Genomic DNA, 15012 nt, shown 5'->3' with positions numbered 1-15012 from the left:
CATTAATAATTTTTAAAAATGATAACAGAAGAAAATTGACTATTAAATTCTCGAAACACCATATATCTCCCAAACCATTATGTAATCATGGACCTATTATTTTTAGACACAAAGTTAAATAATTTAACTACTCGTTCAATTTGATGCGCCAAAATATTCAGAAAAATGATCTGCTAAATGATTTACAATAGAAAAGGGAAGGAGGTGTCAGAAAAATAGAAGTTTAAATTACCACAGGACACTCCTCAAGTACCTAGTAGAAAAAATCTCAAGAATTTTAAATAGGGTCTTTAAGTACCAATATATTTTTGAAAAAACTCCCAAAATCGGTTTTTGAATAACTGCTATATTGCAGGAGAAAAAAACGTGGTGATCATGTTGGTGAATCACCCTGTGGCCGGTACATATATCATATATATTATAAATTCGGTGTCCTTCGAGCGACGTGTCGACGACGACAGCATCACCACACGTACCTAGTGTGTTTGTATTGTACATAGGTACTACATAGGTAACGTCGTGGTATAACAATATAATAATATAATATACCATTATTTTTGTTATTGTTGTTGTTCAGCGGCAACCATCGTTATTATATGCCGAGCCGGCGACGGACCATCGATATCATCATAATATTATTATCGATATTTTGACTGTTACAAACCGCGCGGGACCGATCGCTATTGTAGATAGTTTTTGTCGTCCGCCGTAGGCAACATCGATGAATAACCAAAGATAATTAAACAACACCCTACAGTTCAATTAGCAACCCCCCGGCCACACCCCACAAAAACAAATTTTCCAAATTCCCCGGTCTTAAATTGGCATTAGCCACGCGCAGACCGTGTGTCAGAGTGGGCCAAGCCAATGATGTTGAAAAAAAATTTATTTAGGCTATATATTATAATTATACTTTAATTTACTCACCGGTTATCATATTTGTAGGTATAAACTATTAATATATTCATTCATAACAAAAACATGTAAGTATAGTGGGATTAAAAATTAAAAGTTGTATAACACGCGGGAACATAATATAATAGGCAGGTTAATATAACAGGTAATATCATCCATCAATAAATAAATAATAATTTTATTTTTCTATATACTTAATTATGTAGTTATCATTAACGCTCGTGATGTAAAAAAAGTGCAATGTATAACAAGTGTAGTACAGCTCGCAGGGTGGGTCATGGCCCACCTGGCCTCCCTCGTGTGCAAACCTTAGCCATATTCCTCCGATAATGAGATACCGTATTCCTTCACCGATCATTTTCTTCCAATAATCCTTATCGAATAAGACATTTTAAGAATATAATAAATATATTATACCTACAGACAAAAAAAAATTACCTTTAATTTATTAAAAATTATATTATATTTTATAATATTATTGCTTTTTGTCAACTTATGTATAATACAAATAAAATAAAAATCCAAAAAGGACTTAATAGGCTAAAATATTGGCTAAATAGTTTGATAATTTGGAATGGAAACTTAACTATTATTCTGTGTAGGAAAACGGTATCTCCATTAGTAACTTCCGCTGGAAGTGGCATTGGTGTAAGCCGAACTAAATAATAATGTTTTTTTTACTCGTTGGCCGTAGCCAACTAACTAACTAATCCAACCAAATAGTTTAATTAATACATAAGACTGATGATATTGCGTATTCAGTTATGATTTTTCCCACATAAATATCAATCTATTTTCAGACCCGAAATCCGAATGCCAAAACATTTTTAAAACTACAATTATGACAAAAGAATTAAAATTAAATAAATATATTATATCGTTTTTCTGAGATAGGGACACCGGGGATGCATGCAATACAGCTATGATTTTAATTAAGACAAAAATTGATTTTAAACGCATACCTAACAATAATACAACATAGTGGCGCGTCTAAAATTTATAATATTTACTATTTAGAGAGGTTAGACAAAAATAAATTGTTTTTGATTAAAAACAACTTGGTCTTCCGCATGGAGGAATCATCCCTTACCTCGTCCCATCTCGATCCCAAGCATGACAGAAACGAGTTAGAACAATATAAAAAATTTAAGTGGTTTTTATTTTTATTTTTTTATTTTTTGCTTCGAAGCACAACTGCACGCTTATACAAACAACAACATGGTCACGAGACCAGAACGAATGAAATTATTTTAAAGAACATATCCATTTAGAGTAATTAACTAATACAGTAATACCTAAGGTTCCCTGTTTTTATTTTTTAATATTATATACACATACGCCATCATGTTGTTATTATTATTATGATGATGTATTACGAGAGTATAATATGATTAAGCATATATGTTTGTTTTAGACACCGACGACGATCGCTTCTAATATGAATGAATACAATGCGGTTAGGTATTATAATAATACAAGTGCTATATTATATGAGTTCCAACGTCATATAAAGTGTAAGCATAAATCGACAAAAACCGAACATATTCTTACGCTCGCTGCAATCTACTAATGGTATCGAGAATACAACACATCAGATGTATATACACCGTAGGTAGGTATATAATAATATTATACCCACAGTGGGTGTAAGTATATTATTATGATTTACAAAATAATTTCCTAAATGTTTCGTTTTTTTTTTAAACGAAAATTTGCAACAATTTCAACATTTATTATTATTATTTATTCATCATAAAAAAAAGAAACACTCATACATAACAATATTATATGATAGGTACATACTTCATGTCTACATAATATATATATATATATATATAACATGATATATAAAAAATAATAATTAAAATAAAATAATAATTATATTAAATAAAATTGTTAACCAAAGCTTTATGTTTTAATATTAATATCAACGCGTCGTGTTTTATTGTTTTCTCATTTTTATTGCGACGTTTTCAATTTGAGCTATATCATGTTTCAGACGTATTATATTAAAAATAAATATTCCCACAATGGAAAAAAACACCTATAACACTTTAATTGTGTTGAAATGCTTCAATATTTCAGTTTTACTCCATTCAATTATAAATTATTTTCCATTTATTATTTTAGCGAGAACTCAGCTATTTCGAGTACCTGATGTAAAGTGAATAAAATATTATACATCACTTTAATCAATTATCAATCATCGGGACCTTGTTGTTCTTACCATGTTTCTTATATAATTGTTTTTTTTTATTATTATTTGAAGAATTTAAGTAAAAATTAAAGAACACTCAATTGATTATTTTGAAATTCCATTTTGTTTGTAATCTTTAAAATACCGTGAGATACTCTACAATATATACTCCTCTACCTACCTTCTGACTAAACTTTTAAACTTTCATCATAACTATATGTATGATGGAAAAATTGTTATTACTACTTTTAAAACGATAACATATATAATATCTAACGAATTAACAAACAAAAATGTATAGGTACCTATTGATTCTAAGTGAATCTAAAAGTACCTGCATACAATTTTATTGCACCTGCTGTAGCCTGTAATACAACTATTATAATGACACTGCAAATTGCAGCTTCTGTCGGCTCTTGGTTTGTGTAATCTTATAAAAACTATGATAGTACTAAGGACTAAGGTAATACGAATATAGGGTTATTGGAAATATTTATAACAAACTTCTAATAAAACCTAATCAGCGCTTTGAACAAATAATGCATTATTTTATATCATGCCTTAAAATGAAAACTAAATTTGAAAAATTTAAATATAACAATATTATACAAAGTATGTAATTATATTATATATTTTTTGAATCAAGACCTATGCTACTTTTTTGTAGCAATGCCTACATTCTTAAAAGGTATAAGAAAATCGTAGTTGAGAATTGCTTTAGGCCGTATACTGTGTATGAAATATGTTTATATTTATTGGTATTTTTTAGCACGTTGTAGTTATTTATGTATAAAAAACAATATTCGTTTGAATGCCACCAACATAGCTGTGTGGCTCAAAATGTAGAAAAAACAGCAAGGCTTTGATATTTGTACTGTGACTTTTCGAATTCGTGGAATACGAAATAATATAATTTTTCTCGTGCGTTAATAAAAATATGACTCCCACTATAATCAGTGCCGTGTTAAATAATGTGCCATATAATATTAAACCACCCAGGGAAAATTATTATGGTGGTCGCCCTTTTTTTAACCATCTTACATATCACATACAATTATTCAGCAAAAATAATGACACTTTTACTATTTATTTATTTATACAACCGTTGTATGATGTCAACAACTTTTTAATAATCCTGTTTTTTTTAATCAATTCTTAAGACATAAATTAGTATAGGTACTAAGTTAAGAAACTGCGCGTGAATAACACTATATTCAGTCTACATAGATATCCATAATAGGAACCAGCGAATAAAAACAACTGATGTGTGTCTTACCCAATAACCCTTAAAACAGTGTCCCTCAACCTTTTTACAGTAGCGTCTCCCCAAATTAATATTTAATTTTTTTGTGACCCTTAAATACATATTTTATGTGCACATAGTATAGATTAGCATTAGGTAAATATAAATACTAATAGTACGATTCTTATGAAATATGAAGTAAGTAGGTACATTTTTACATTTTTTTTAACTGTTCGTTTATTTAATTTTAATCTTATATTTTAGATTCTGAGTGGAACGATGAATGTATTGATTTTACAATGATGTGTGTTTTTTTTTATTTTTTATTTTTTTGTGTCTGTGTACACGATAAGTAGTTGAAATAATGCTTCGATTTTCAACTTCAGTATCTTGTTCGACGGGAAAAAGAATATAAATGTTGGTGCATTGAGGAGGTCAAAATATAAAATTCCAAATAGTTTTCAAAAACGCAGGGAAACAAAAGAAAAATTAAGGAAAAACAGGAATTTTTACGCAAAATCTGTTTTTGAGAAAATTGATTTTGGTTTTTAGTGTAACTTTTAAATAAATGACCGTAGATACATGAAATTTTCACTGGTTGTTTATATTTCCATTTTCTATACATGATAAAATTTTCAAAATATTTCGATTTGTTTTGAACTGTTTAAACTTTAAGGACATTTTAAGTTTCCAATTGTATAAGTTTTTTTTCTATAAATGTCAATAGAACATTATTTGTTGAGTAAAAATACTTAAAAATGTAATACAAGACACTACTATATTGTTACAATGACATTTGAAAAATATTAAAAATCCTTAGTCACAGTTTATTTTATTAGCATTTAAAGTTCAAAAATTGACAAAATATGTAAAAATCACGAAAATTAGCAAATTATTTTTAGTTAAGAATACGTAAAAATTTTTCTATTTAAATCTAAGATTTGAAAATGTAATACAAGATTCCTCATAATATTATCTTTATCGAAAAAAAAATGTCTACAAAAAAGTCAAATTACATTTTTATGAGCGTTTGAAATTCATATTTTTACAACATTTGATATTCGTTCGATTTCTCATGTGACGATTTTCTTATTTAATTGTAATTAAAAAACAAATGACTGTAGATATTTGAAAATTTCACTGAAAGTTAATATTTTCATTTATTATACACCATAAAATTTTGAAAATATTTTGAATTTTTTTGAGCTGTTTACGGACATTCTCAGTTTTAAATTTGTTTATTTTTTTTCTATAAATATCAATACAATTTTGTTTGTTGAGTAAAAAAAACGTGAAAATTTAAAACAAGATTCCGCATAAGTAATTAATTCTGTTACCAAAAAATCTAAAAAATACATTTACACAGTTTATTCTTATAGTCATTTTAAGTACAAATTTGGACGAAATTACATATTAAAAAACCTAGGATAACTATTTTAGTTATTTTGTTTGTCTTTCTGTCTATTTTTTTGTCTATTTTTTTGTGATTTTATAATATTATTCGTGGGTACTTGAAACTTCTAAAATATACTATTATACATCTATGATTTTACCACGGTTTTTTGTTGATGTATAACGCGTTATAACTTATAAGTACCTAATAGATATTATGATATGATTAATTTGGAATTTATTATAGGTACCTATTATAGGTCAATTTTTTTTTAATACCATAGATAAATATACCAAACATAAATAGACCATGTATATAGGTAATATTTCTTATACCTAGACTGACATACTGTCTCCGATCAGAATCGTTTTTCTAATACAATGATATTATATCATTGAATTCAAATTTAACACCATCCATTACAGTGACCCACTTGTAACCTACTGTACAGCAGAATGACATCCACTTACCCACCTTTTTTTACCATAAATATAATATTACGTAAAACAAATCTTTAAATGTCAATAATCATCCGTAGATTGAGATTATTTATAGCTTTGTTGTAGTTGATCATTTGGAATGATTCCGTATATCCTTGGCACAGTTGGCTTAATAGAATTTGTTAAACTTACTCTCATTGCTGTATAATTTAGACATGATATTGGATTAGCATGATATAAGTATTTATTTATAATTGAGAATCAACATTTTTGTATTTATTTAAATCTTAATATTATGTTTGTAACCCTAAATAATTAGTTGGCAACCACCGGGTCGCTGACTTGGAAAACAGGCAAAGAGGCCCGGAAGCTCGCAAATATAACGTACAATCTTCACATTTCACCAGGATGTCGTCCATTGCAACGAATTAACATAATAACGCCATTAAATATATTAATATAATATATACCCAGTGACAAACTGTTTGATCGAAGACTTTTAAATAAAACAGCCACGGCAAAGACCGTTTTCCGAACTGAATGACCGAATGTTTTTAGTATCCATCATGATGAGTATGACCAAACCGCAAATTTACAAAATTAGAACTTCCCAGATATTTTCCGACCACAGTCACGCACGTTTGGAAACTTGTCCCAGAATTATTATTGCATATGATTAGGCGGTAGGTACGGTTTAGTTTTTGTATCTACTCAGTGTCGGCCTGGCCCAGGCGGCTAGAAGGCGATCACCTCCGAGGCCCCGAATTTTTCAAGAAACAAATGACATTATTTACCAATATTTACCTACTTTATATAGCCCAGTGGTATGCGATTGGATCCACTAAATAATTTAATAATAATAATATAATATACATTTTATGATACTAAAACCGTAATATCTTAGTCTGTGGTAATAATACAATTATATGATAATTTTGGAATCTATGATTATGTTGAAATACGTACTGTGATGTTTGATCGATATTATATTACTTTATATTATATATTTTTTGAGATTTGGTATTTTTAGAGGCCCTTTGAATAATTTGCCTCCTGGGCCCTTTAGATCCCAGACCGACACTGTATATCTACCTAATATATTATAAATATATAACAATTTTAAATTAATTTTCCTTTATTTGTACATAATTTGTCAGTTTCACTACCCCTTAAAAATCGTCTAGGGACATCACTATAATATTATATGCAACTATTTTAAATATAGCATAATCAGAAATTTTATGAAAATATAAATCATAATATGCGCTTCAACACAATTTAAGATAATAATATGTATTAAATCGTGGCTTCAACTGAAACAGAACCAGAATCGTATTATTATTATACATCGTTTGATGAACAGAACAATACGAAACGTTGTTCCTAGTTGTTATCGTAAAGTAAAACTATTAGAAAAGTTGATAACACGATGTATATAGAAGATATATTCTCTAGTTCTGTACATCGTGCAGGTCACGGACTAAGTGCGTACGCCGTACACATATCTCAGTGACTCAGTCCGTGATCGTGGATGATAATTTATCCATGTTATATTATTCTACATTTTAACAAATCAGATCATATTATGTAGTCTATATTGTGCAGTCTGCAGATTGTGTTACTGTACAGGACCTCCAACATGTTATAGAACCATGGTCGGAGGGAGGGGGGCAGAGCTATGAGTAGGAGAATAAGCGTAAATTCATTAAAATTATAGGGTGGGCTAACATTTTTAACATCAATGTAAGCAGGGGGCTTTACGAAATTTTGGGGGCTTACGTCCACCCCAAGCCCCGCTCCGGTTTCCGCCAGTGAGTAGAAGGTCTATGGGGTAAATTTAATGCATTTGCGATAATTTATTATTATGTTATCAAACGAATAATATTTGTTAACACAAAACATAATACACTTATACGTTTTTCCAATAAGTAGAAAATAGTTATACCTATGTATTATTTTACAATATTGTATTGATTAAATGGGCACAATTTTAACATCACATACATAAGTACATCGGGTACCTATAATATTATAAGTATAGGTACAACGTTTAATAGTTCTATTCCGATTGCATGCTTCAAAATATACACAGCAGTTGAGAACTTGAGTATAATACCTCTATATAAACTTGGGATTCGTAAGAGGACACACTGCACAGTGCAGACTGCAGACTATACCCAAAAATATACAAGGTGAATTACAAAGCATGTCTCCATTTTATCTTTTAACAACGCATTCGTTCAAATTCTGATTTTATGAATTTGTATGCATGCCTACATAAAGCTCATATTATTTTCAAATGCTTAGATTTTTTTTCATACCAATATCCCATGGTGATAAGAAATTTAATTTTTACAAATAAAATATACTGCAGCCCTTTTTTACCGAAAATTGCTTTAATCGTAAATGATTAGTTCAAAATTGTTGGTGCATCTAAATCGAAATTCAAACGAGCAGTTTAGGTACTACCTATATTATACTACGATATAATACAAAATTACATCTTATTATATGTTTATAGTTAATAATATTAACTATAAACATATTATGGTAAATACTTTAAGCTGCCATACCTTCGCCTATTTCTATATAGGTAGGTGTAAATATGCGCCGCGTAATATAACTACCCGGCATGTTAATATATAATACACGACATTACCGAAACATTAAAGAATGCAAATTGTTTTATATATTGCACACGATATTTTTATTTCCTCATTAAAAAAAAAAAAAAAAAAAAAATTATAACAACAATAATAATAATCCCACAATAATAAAGTCATAATAGACCCACAAGCCACAAAGTATACGAAATGTGTGTGCAACGCGTACATAATAATATTATATTATTATTATTGACACAATATTATTATAGGCACGTACTTACCTACATAAAATACCTACCTATTGGAATCCACGGTGAAATATATACCTATTGACCGTTATTTCGTGTTTCGTATGCATTGCACCGCGTGCAACTCCAAGCGGGTAATAATATAATATTATCATATTATAGGTAGCATGATAGGTGTGTTATTTGATATATGTATACGATTATTGGATAGACGGTGTAACGTTCACACGGAAGAATATTATTGTGAATTATGATTTACGTCGATAAACGTTCCTACGTCTTACACATATATTACATATGTTTATAGGTACCTATATGTAGGTATGAACCTATATGTCGGTATGTACCTACCTACCTAGTACCTATACTGTCGAGTTATAGCTCATTATTACATTATAATATTACGTTGCAAGTAGATTGTAGAGGGAAAAAACTAAACGATACAAATATAATAATATTATACATTTCGCGTATACTTGGTCAATATTTCAATATTACTATATTATAGTACATTACCTATAACTACACAAGTAGTGGATTCATAAAACAGTCACTGTTTCAAAAACTATTGATGTTTTTGAAAACAATAATATGTTTTAAATAGTTTTAGGTCATTATAAAACTACAAGTTTGAAAGAAAATTAAACTTTTTTATAGTTATCGGTTTTTAAGTTTTAATTTGTTGAATGACTACAGTATACATATTTAATTCTGAAGTAGAATATTATTCAGAGTATTTTGATGTATAAAAATCAAATTTCAGACGAGTACCTAGTTTAAGAGTTATAAGTTTCTATTTAAAATTTGATAAGTTGAGACAATGTTGTGTACAGAATCATGGAACATTCCGCGAGGTACCAATGTCCTATACTTTAAATAAGTATTTATAAATTAGATATTCGTGACCTGAAAACACACAAAAATACACCAATAAAATGCAAAAATTGCAAATATTTTATTTTGTAACGACTTAAAATTATGAAAAAAGTATTTTTAAAAACGTAAATAGTTTTTGAAATAATTAGTGTTCTTTGATAAGAGAATTAAGTACCCGTTATATAACTGAATCGGCACAGAGATCATTCTATAAACACCAAATATTGGAATTTTCACTGTCAGTTTTGTCTTTTCGGAAATTAAAATAATATTTTTTTTATTATGGTGCAACCTAAAAACCTAAGTATTTCAAACACTACATTCTTGCACTAAAAATTGAATTTATTACAATTCCTCATGTCCCAATCATTAGTTTCTTATTATAACTTCCGCTTTTTTAATTTAATTGTAAGAACATTAGGTATAAAGTTTAGATGTAACACAATATAACGAGGTTATTACTCTACCACCAATAGGTATATCCAAGCATAAACGCTTATAAAAATATTAAATTAATTCAATATTTTATACGTCAACATATTTTAATAAAAAAAATTGATAAAATATAGTGTTATAAGTTATAATAATATTAATAATTATAAATATATAGGTAAGTACTACAAATAATAAATACAATTATTGATTACACTGCAGGGCAGTTATTATTTATGTTATAATATGGTGATAAGTATACCTAATAATATGACATACTTATTTTGTGCTCCATGGAAGTTATATAAACATCGGGGTGGTATACGATGGTTTAAAGGCGAATTTTCGTAATCGAAAAAAAAACACATTACACAATATACGATGTATTATTATGTACACTGTACACATATTTTGTCTTCATTGGCGCCCCGAGTCAATTATGCATTTATGCCACCAACGTATCTTATTTCTAACTATTATAAAATAATCTCTGTTTTAATTGTTCGTGCATACTTATATTTTATAATAGGTACCTATGCTACCTACCAACAATTGCGTGTATGGTAAATCAGTGGAATTTTTTTTACCTGTATATAGGTTCCTACTTAATTGTTGAAAAATTCCCCGGAGGCTTTATTATATACTTATATATATAATATATTATATATCCATGTAAGTAGATTTAATGCATGTATACGTCCTTATGACAATATATATAATAGAACAACTACACCCTTCCTTTATCCTTACGCGGAATTATCAGGTATTAGTATAGTAAGTATATGTAGCTATACTGAACTTTGTCCGATATCTTGTAACAACTTCTATACTCATTCATTGTTGTGCAATTTATATATACCTAACCTATATAGTTATGTGTAATGTGTATATTTAAAAAACACACATACTGCGACTACACTTTTTATCTGAGACCTTCAAACTGCAATTTTCACGATCATAAAAATAGGTACCTGTATTATAGGTGACCAATTATATAATTTACTGCCGTGTATTATACAACTACGGCCGATATAAAAGTATACAGGAAACAGAAATTTAATTGTTAATATAATAATATCAATAAATGTAGCTGCACGATTATGATGTCCAATCTAAATAGCATGCGTATTATGTATTGTCAGCATTGGTAAAATTATCTAAACGGTGGGTTACCTATGTTATTGAAATTAATTTCAAATGTTCTATCATTAATCTAGGACCTAAGTAGATCGTGTGCACTTATACAAGCAGTGGGTGGATATATGCGTGTCATATACAGGGTGATTCACCAAATATGCTCACGCCACTTATTTAATGAATTTATTCAAATTCTGATTTTTGGAATTTTTAAATTCTTGAGATTTTTTTATTAGGTAGGTACCCTAAGGACGTGTCCTATTATATAACCTATACACTTCAGCTTTTCAAATAAGAACCACCTTTTTACCTTAAATTATTTACTGGATAATTTGCTTAAAACTTTTGATATACCTACCTAATTCAAAATTCAAGCGAGTCGTAGTTATTGAGTAAGTTATTTAACTTTGTGTGGATAATAAAGAAATGATAATGTGTTTAAAAGATATTGGGGCTATGATAATTTAAACATTTTAAAAATTTGTAATAATCTAAAATAATGGTGTTACCTATAGTAAATACTAGATCCGATATTGCATATATTTTATATTTTTGTAAAACCATTTTAAATGACTATTATCCTTAATGTTAACATTTTTACAATCGTAAAACTACCAACTCCTTCAAATTTTGAATTAAACATAAAATTAAAAAAATAATAATAAGTTGGGTAAGTGGATGTCGCTATGCAGTATGCTGTACTACAGACGTACAGTAGGTTACAAGCAGTGGTGTAGTGGATAGTACACAACGAATACAATTTTATTGACATTCATAACAAAACTAAAAAAAATTAATTTTAAAATGTCCGTAAACAGCTCCAAAACAGTCAAAATATTTTCAACTTTTTATCATGTATAGGAATTAATAAAATAAACATATGATAAATATATAAATAGTTTACGGTTATTCGTTTTTGGATTACAACAAAATAAGAATATCCCTACTTGAGAAATCCAGTGAATATCCAATATTGTCAAAATTTGAACTTTAAATGCTTATAAAAAAAAAATGATGACTGTATTTTTAATATTTTTCAATTGTTGTTGTAACAATATATTAGGAGCCTTGTATAAAATTTCAAGCTTTTTTCCCAACGAATACAATTTTATTGATATTTATAAAAAAAACAACTACAAAATTATTGAATATGTCTGTTAACAGCTCAAAACAAGTGAAAATATTTTGAAAATTATATGGTGTAAAGAAAATGGAAATATGAACACTTCGTGGAAATGTCATGCATCTACGGTGTCATTTGATTGAAAGTTACGTCAAAAACCAAAATCAATTTTTTCAAAAAACTGGTTTTGCGTAAAAATTCATGTTTTTTTAAATTTTTATTTTATTTCCCTGCGTTTTTGAAAACGATTGGAAATTTTAAATTTTAACCTCCCGAATGCACCAACTAGATTCACCCTTTCATCGAACAAGATACTGTTGAAGAAAATCGAACGGTAATGACGGACACAAAAATAATAAATACACACATTGTAAAATCAATACATTCATCGCTCCGCTCGGAATCTAAAACAATTATAAAATAATATTGACAGTAAAAAAAAAGGTTCTTATTTTAAAACAGAAGTTTATGTATCTACAGGACACTCTATAAATATCACAAATGTACTGAATAAATATATTGTAATGTTGCATAATTCTTAAGAGTTTGAAAATATTATAATCTTTAAGTGTAGATATTCAAAAATGCTAAGAATCAGAATTTCAATAAATTCATTATTATAAATGAATAAAATATATATGGGTGAACATTTTTGGTGAATTACCATGTTTATTATATTAATCATTATTGTGGTATCTATGCAATAGGTATATTATTTGGAACATGCGTTGCTTGGCAATAACCTTGCCATTTATACGGATGCACTGTGAAGAATACACACGACGTATTTATGTACCTTCCTATCTATCTACCTACCTACCTACCTACCAATTACAATATTATATTAATATTTTATTATATATTGTACAATCGACTAATAGTTATAATTTTATATCAACTATTTATTTCAAAATACATACTGACGTACGCTTACATAACAACATAATTCGTTATTTTGATTTATGAGTATTATTGTGTTTGTTGGTTATGTGCGGCTTGTCCTAGCGTACAGACGTACCTATATAGTATGTACCTACGGCTAGTAGTTATAGGTAGGTACTATAATATTATAATTTTTAACATTTTTATTATTATTAAAGTTAAAATTTTTTTTTCGTGCTCGCGATTGAAAAGTGAAGAATATTATATAATATTTAAGTAGACATAGTATCTAATATCATCATCGTAAATACGTAAAGTATTTCCATATTGGTAGGTATACCTACTTACATATTATTTGTTATACAATAGAATAGGTACTGATTTATTAGTTATAACTAAAGATTTAAGATAAGACGTTGATGACTTTTGGATTTTTTGTCCTTTGATCCTATGAAATGTTCTCTCAGCTAAAGATTTGTTTCATGCTCTCTCGCTTCAGAATATACTAATTTAATATTGCATTTTTTTTATATTATAGGTAATTGTTTGTAATTTTTGTACCACCATAAATGCACTCTATAAGTATTGTATAAACGAAAAATACGATGTGGAGAAGATAAATTCTCTAAGACGTGCCGGAAAACGATTTTCAAGTAGGTATAATAATTTTATTATATATACCTATGTATGTGGCGCTCTCTAGCTGCCATGAACCAGATAGGATTAAAATATTTTAGGAATACCAGTTTGGGACATGGAAATTAGAAACAGCCTCGGCTTGATATATAGGTACATATAACATATTATAAATTATTTATAATACCTATATAATATATTATATTATCCCGATTCGTGGAAAAGGTTAATAGGAAGCATGACGATGTTACAACTATATAACCACTAATTAAAGTCAAAACCACTCTAAACTGATGTAGATTTCACCAACATAAACATACATTTCGTTTATTTTGATATTTATAAACATAATTAAATTCCTTATTATAAAATAAATATTAGGGGGGTTGCAGTTGATGAAAAAAAGTGGCTTTTAGACAAAAAAAGCCAGACAGGGCCGGATTGGTATGTATCGGCCCATCGAGATTTTCCTTTCTGGCCTTCTATAAGCAACCCTTTTACATATTCAGTGGCCCAAAATTACGTCCATAATTATTACGAGCCAGGCCCGGATTGAACCGACGAGCTACCGAGAAAATCTCGGTGGGCCGCGTAAAATGTTGGCCGTTATTATTTTTGGACAAAAGTAGTCTAGTATTTTTAGATAGTGATATAGTAAAATATAGATCCAAATACACGGTTAAAACAATAGATGCGTCAGCTGTATAATACTGATGTATAGTGTATTGGTTATTTAATCCTCAAGAATTGTCAATCGCGATAATACACGCTAGAGCAGTAAAGATAGAAATTTAAAATCTCGGCGGGCCGAAAACTCTCAATCCGGCGCTGTTACGAGCTTATAGGTGGACAATCGTATTTTAAACATGCATTTATTTTCACTC

Source organism: Acyrthosiphon pisum, chromosome A1 (assembly GCF_005508785.2).
Source record: "Acyrthosiphon pisum isolate AL4f chromosome A1, pea_aphid_22Mar2018_4r6ur, whole genome shotgun sequence".
Classification (NCBI taxonomy): Eukaryota; Metazoa; Arthropoda; class Insecta; order Hemiptera; family Aphididae; genus Acyrthosiphon; species Acyrthosiphon pisum.
The sequence above is the reverse complement of the archived record's forward strand: the minus strand, read 5'-3'. Positions refer to the sequence as shown.